The 5850-nt window shown below is 41.3% G+C and overlaps 1 protein-coding gene across 1 annotated transcript in view; it reads left to right on the forward strand.

The window, feature by feature from the left end:
* Nucleotides 1–3551: 3551 nt before the first annotated feature.
* Nucleotides 3552–5850, forward strand: part of LOC103365257 (mitochondrial calcium uniporter regulatory subunit MCUb-like) — a 10911-nt gene continuing 8612 nt past the window's right edge. The window contains exon 1 of the mRNA XM_008292659.1: nt 3552–3783. The gene's annotated coding sequence lies outside the window, so the exon portion shown is untranslated. The remainder of the gene's footprint in view (nt 3784–5850) is intronic.

Here is a 5850-nt window from a genome sequence, read left to right on the forward strand (position 1 = left end):
TGTGTGTGTGTGTGTGTGTGTGTGTGTGTGTGTGTGTGTGCATGAAGACAACAGAAAACGAAGCGACGGAGACTCAAAGTGAGCAGAAATACACAAAACATGAACAAAAGGAGACAAGATGAGAAAAAAGGCAAATAATCACAATAAGGAGGCAAAGACAAGGACACACAACATGACACCGAAGACTCACAAAACAACCAGGAAATGACCCCAAATGACAACAAAGAGACACAAACTGCAGCTTGTGTTAAATCAATGACTGGGTCGTGAACTACGACTCCCAGGATGCACTTCAGCCACACAGGAGGTCATGGAGCTGACGGCTGAGTTAAAAGAAGGAATAAGTCTCTTTGTGTTCATCTTTGTCTCTTTCTGTGTATTTTGCGTCTCTTTGTACGTTTCGTGTTGGTTTTTCTTCGTTCCGTGTCCACGCAGCGTTTTACGACCAAACCCGACAGGTGAAACGATGGAAGGTTTGTCTGTGAGGAGGACGACACGACGACAGAACAGGAAACATGAAACTAGCCTCCGTGGAGCTCAGTGTGGAGGCTGTGGGCTGGTTCATTCATCAGTCCAGTCGGACCAGCTCACGGCTCAGGCTCGGTGCAGCCACGTCAGCCTTTAACGCAGCATTCTCACCTTGTTTTATTGGTATTTCATTATGAGGCTGCTGCTGGTTTCTGTGCTGCAGGTTCAGTTCTGTCGGGACAACGGCGCCACCCGGAGGCTCACGTCTGTCACTGCAGCCGACACACTGCACAGTCCTTCAGCAGCGCTCAGTACAATGTCTGTTCTTGTAGAATTTACACCTGGTGTTTATAATATTTTGTAAAGAAATGCGGCTAATTAAAGGTAGCTCTGTTTCTCTAATTAGCTGCTCCTCATTTGTTTTTGTAATTTTGCCATCGTGGTCACATGACATTGACGCTCAAATTATTGTACAAATGGTTAAAGTGGATATTAAAAGTATTGGTTAAACTGCAAAACGTGTATAAATGGTTTAAATCTTTCCCAGTAGTGGACAAACTGGTGAACTGGTTCACTGAAACTTTAGAGTAAATGTTTAAAATGCAGATTAAAATAACAGTTAAAAGCTAAAAGTAAATGGATTGACATGAACAACAACGACAGACAAATTGTTCTGATAGTTGCCCACGTGTAGTCAGTAGCGACCCAACCGCGGCTAACGGTAGCGGCTAACGGGAGCGGCTAAATAGTTTTGAATCTGAAAATCTGAATAAACAGTTAAAGCAGTTAGCACGATGAGGAACGCCTGAATAAATGACAGACAGCTAACATAACTGATAGGCTGCTAGCTCAAAGTAATGGCTAGCTGCTAAAAACAAAAGTAGCTTCATATCGCTAGCTTAAACTAGCCAGGAAATTAAACAGACAGCTAATTGTTCGATAGCTATGGCAACACGAATACAAAATAGTTTCATGGACACAAGAAAAGAAACTAGTGGCTAAAGGTGGCAACAGATAGCATTGTTAGCTAAATGTAGCTAATGGCTAACTGCTAACTGGTGGAAAAAATAGCATTAGCAGCTAAAAATGCAAGATATAGGATTAAAGTAGCTTAGAAAAATCAGTTATTACAATGGATAGCTAAACATTGCCTAGCTAAGGTAACAAATACACAAAACAGCTAGCTAAACGCAGAGGAGAGGCAATAAAACATTCAAAGGTAGCAACTGATGACAGTTAGCTAAAAGTAGCTAATAGTTAGCTGCTAAATGGTCAAAAAACGGCACTAGCAGCTAAAATGAGTGGATAAATGATTAAAATAACTTTTAAAAAAGTTGTTAAAGCAGTTATCTAGCATTAAAGGATAGAAAACCTCGGTAGCTCAAAGTGGGGAAAAGCTAAAACTTAGTGTTTAAAACGACGGATTACTGCAAAAAAAATAAATAAATAAATAAAACAAATACACAAAATCCCTTAATTTAGTGGACGAAACAAAAGAAACGCTGAAAGTAGTGGCTAAAGGTGACAACAGATAGCATTGTTAGCTAAATATAGCTAATGGCTAGTTGTTAAATGGTGAAAAAAATAGCATTTGCAGCTAAAAATACAAGATATAGGATTAAAGTAACAACAAAATAGTTATTAGAGACACCAAAGAAATAATAGATAGACAGCTAGCAAACAACAATCAGCTAATTGTAAGCCAACTGTTTTGTCAGCTAAAAGTAGTGGGAAAATGTGGAAAATCTAAACATTAGCAGCAGCTGTGAAGCTTATTTACCTGTCGGTATAACAAATAGATGTATAATTATATATGTGATCTAAAGATGGCTAAAATAAATAGCTAACGTGTAGTAGGGAAACTGCTGGGTCAAAGAAACGGTTTAGCTAAATGGTTAAATATAACCGCGTAATATGGCTAGCTTAGAAAAGTCAGCTATTAAAATGGATAGCTAAACATTGCATAGCTAAGGTAACAAATACAGAAAACAGCTAGCTAAAAGCAGAGGAGGAGAGGCAAAAAAATTCGAAGGTAGCAACTGATGACATTGTTAGCTAAAAGTTGCTAATAGTTAGCTGTTAAATTGTCAAAAAACGGCACTAGCAGCTAAAATGAGTGGATAAATGATTGAAATAAGTAAAAATAGTTAATAAAGATGACAGAGTTACGACATAGGTAGTTAAAGTCGCTATCTAGCATTAATGGATTGAAAACCTCGGTAGCTCAAAGTGGAGAAAAGCGAAAATTTAGCATTTAAAACTTCCGAAAAATTTCAAAAATAAACAAAATCATTTAATTTAGTGGGCAAAGGGAATGAAACGCGAGAAGTAGTGGCTAAATAAGTATAAATAAGTAATAGTAGTTAGCTGTTATGATGAAAACAAATAGCATTAGCAATTAAAATTAGGGGATAAACTGTTTAGCTAACTAGCTAGTGATGTTTAGCTGCTGAATATGGAAGAAGACTAGCATGGCTAGCTTAAAGAAGTCAAGAAATTAAACAGATAGCTAAATGTTTGATAGCTTTGACAACGAATACCTGAAATAGTTAGCTTAATGTCTTGGAGAAACGTAGGAAAATGGAAAAAAAAATTTCATTAGCAGCTAAAAGAGTTAATAAAGACGGTATAAAGTTACAGTTAGTGAACAATAATGGATGAATGGTTCAAACATCGACACACTGAGAGATGAAGAGCTGGAATGGTAACGTCTTTGTTTTATTGTTCCAGGTAGATGATGATTGTGTGCTAACTGTGCTAATGGGAAAATGCTAAAGTCTGCTAGCATCATGAACACAGTGCTGACTGGTCCAGAAGGTGGGTCCAGATCAAACCAGGATCAGCTGTTGTCTTCTTTACCACTGGAGCTGGTTTCTTATTGAACGGCGCCCCCTGCAGGCCTGAGGAGGGCTCGAGGTGGGAGGAGACAGACCCAACGAGGAAGGAGACGAGTCGCCCATCAGAGGAAACATGAACGACCTGGAAGTACCAAAACCCGGCAGCTTGTCCAAGTCTCTACACTGAACCTCTGCTGCTTCAGGCTCCACAAACTCATGCTCAGGTACCGACTAGAACCCCCGGACGGACCTGCTGGGTCAGCTCAGCCTCTAGTCCCTCAGAGGGTCGGCTCGGTTCAGCCTCTAGTCCCTCAGAGGGTCGGCTNGGTTCAGCCGGCGGCTGCTCGTCTAGACTCGGAGGACTTCCTGCTCTGAACTCGACAAACCGGTGCGACAGGAAAACTCCCCCACGAGTCGCTGAGCGGCTGTGAGTCAGAGCAGGTCGCTGAGAGACGACACGAGGACACGGCGGCGGCAGGTTGTGTTCATGTTGTGTGTCTGTTTGTGGTCACGCCAAGTCTTTTCCTGCTCGTTTCGTGTCTCTTTCTAGTCATTTTTAGTCGCTTTTTGGTCGCTTCGTGTCTCCTTTTCTTTATATTTTTGCTCTTTTTGCTCATTTCTGTCTTTTTATGCCCATTTGTGTTCGTTTTGTGTCACTATCTTGTGGGTCTGAATCTATTTTTGTGTCTTTTTCTGCTCGTTTTGTGGTTTTTGTGCATTTTGTGTCTCACTGGATTCCATTTGTGAGTCTTTATCTTGGTTTTGTGTCTTTCTGGTCGTTCTGAGTCTCTTGTTCTCGTCTGATTGGACCTGTTGTGTCTCTTCTGGTTCATGTTAATTGTTTTGTGTCTTTTTTTAGGATGTTTTTTATTATTTCGCACCTCTTTGTCTTTATTTGTCGTCTTTTTTGTTCCTTTCTGTCGCTTTGTGATGCTTTTGTGTGTCTGTTGTGTGTCAGCGCTCAGTTTGTGTTGCTTCTTGTTCATTTTGTGAATTTCTGTCTCCTTTTGGTCTTTTTATTCATTTTGAGTCTGTTTGTCTTGTTTGTGTGTCCCTCTGTTCATCTTGTGGGTCACTTTGGTTGTCTTGTGTATGTTTGTGTGTCTCTGGTTATTTTTTCCTCTTTGTCTTCGTCTAACGTCGTGTTTTTGCTGCTTTCTGTCTCTCTTTCGTCTCTGGTTTGTCCGTCTCGTGTCTCCTCGTCGTCGTGTTTTGCTCTCGACCTTCTTCTTCTTCTTCTTCTTCTTCTTCTGCTGCAGCGGGTTCGTGACTCACACAGGAAGTGGTCGTCCCACTTCCTGTCAGCGACTTCCTGTCACAGCGTTTAACCGCATGCGAGCAGCCGCGTGTTCGTCGGTTCGTCACTTCTCACTTAATTACATGTTTGGAGACTCATCAGCAGGTCGCTGTGAGCAGAGTTCATCTGCTGGTTTCAGTTTGTTCACTTTGTGCTGAGTTTTGTCTCTTTTTTGTTTTATTTGTTTTATTTTCTCCTTATTTTTGTTCTTTTTTGTCTCTTTTGTTGTTCTTTTGATTTTTGCTCCTTTTTGTCATTTCGTGTCTCTTTCTCGTCATTTTTTGTCTGTTTTTGGTTAATTTTTCCTCTTATTGCTCATTCTTGTGTCTTGTTTTTCTCTTTTTTTTTCAATTTGTGTTGTTTTTTTGCTAATTTCGTGTCTCTTTGTGTTTCTTTTGTTTATCTTGTGTTTATTGTTGGTGGATTTTGGCTCTTTTTGCTCATTTTTTCTGTTATTGACCATTTTGCGTCTTTAATTCATCTTTTTTGCTCATGTTGTGTCTGTTTTTATTCGTTTTCTGACTCTTTTTGGTCGCTTTTAGTTCACTTTGTGTCTCTTTCTGGTGGTTTTTTCTGTGTTTTCGCTCATTTCGCATCACTTTTCATTCGTGTCGTGTCTTTTGCTAACTTTCTGTCTTTCAGTCTGTTTCGTGTCCTCTGCTGGTGGGTTTTGTGCGTTTGTGTTGGTTTTGTTCGTTGTGTGCTGTGAAGCTGCTGCCTGCTGGACCACAGAGGAGAAGTCGTGTCTTTTATTGGACAGATCCGTCGTCAGGTTGAGCTCTGATCGAACCGTCGGTTTGTGGCTGGAAGCCGTGAAGCTGCTGCCTGCTGACAAACATCTGGAGGCTCACAGCTGCTTTCACAGGAAGCCTCCGAACTCCAGACGGTTTGATTTCCTCACGTCTCATTTTCCTTCAACGTGGTTCGCTTTAAAAAGTCCTGCAGCTCTGTGGAGGCAGAACAACAGGAAGTCAGAGAAACAGGAAGTTGGAGCAACAGGAAGTCGGAGCAACAGGAAGTCGGAGAAACAGGAAGTCAGAGAAACAGGAAGTCGAGCAACAGGGAGTCGGAGCAACAGGAAGTCGGAAGAACAGGGAGTCGGAACAACAGGAAGTCGGAGCAACAGGAAGTTGGAGCAACAGGAAGTCGGAACAACAGGAAGTCGGAGCAACAGGAAGTCAGAGAAACAGGAAGTCGAGCAACAGGGAGTCGGAGCAACAGGACATCGGAACACCAGGGAGTCAGAGA

The sequence above is a fragment of the Stegastes partitus genome, unplaced genomic scaffold (assembly GCF_000690725.1).
Source record: "Stegastes partitus isolate 25-593 unplaced genomic scaffold, Stegastes_partitus-1.0.2 Scaffold823, whole genome shotgun sequence".
Taxonomy (NCBI): Eukaryota; Metazoa; Chordata; class Actinopteri; family Pomacentridae; genus Stegastes; species Stegastes partitus.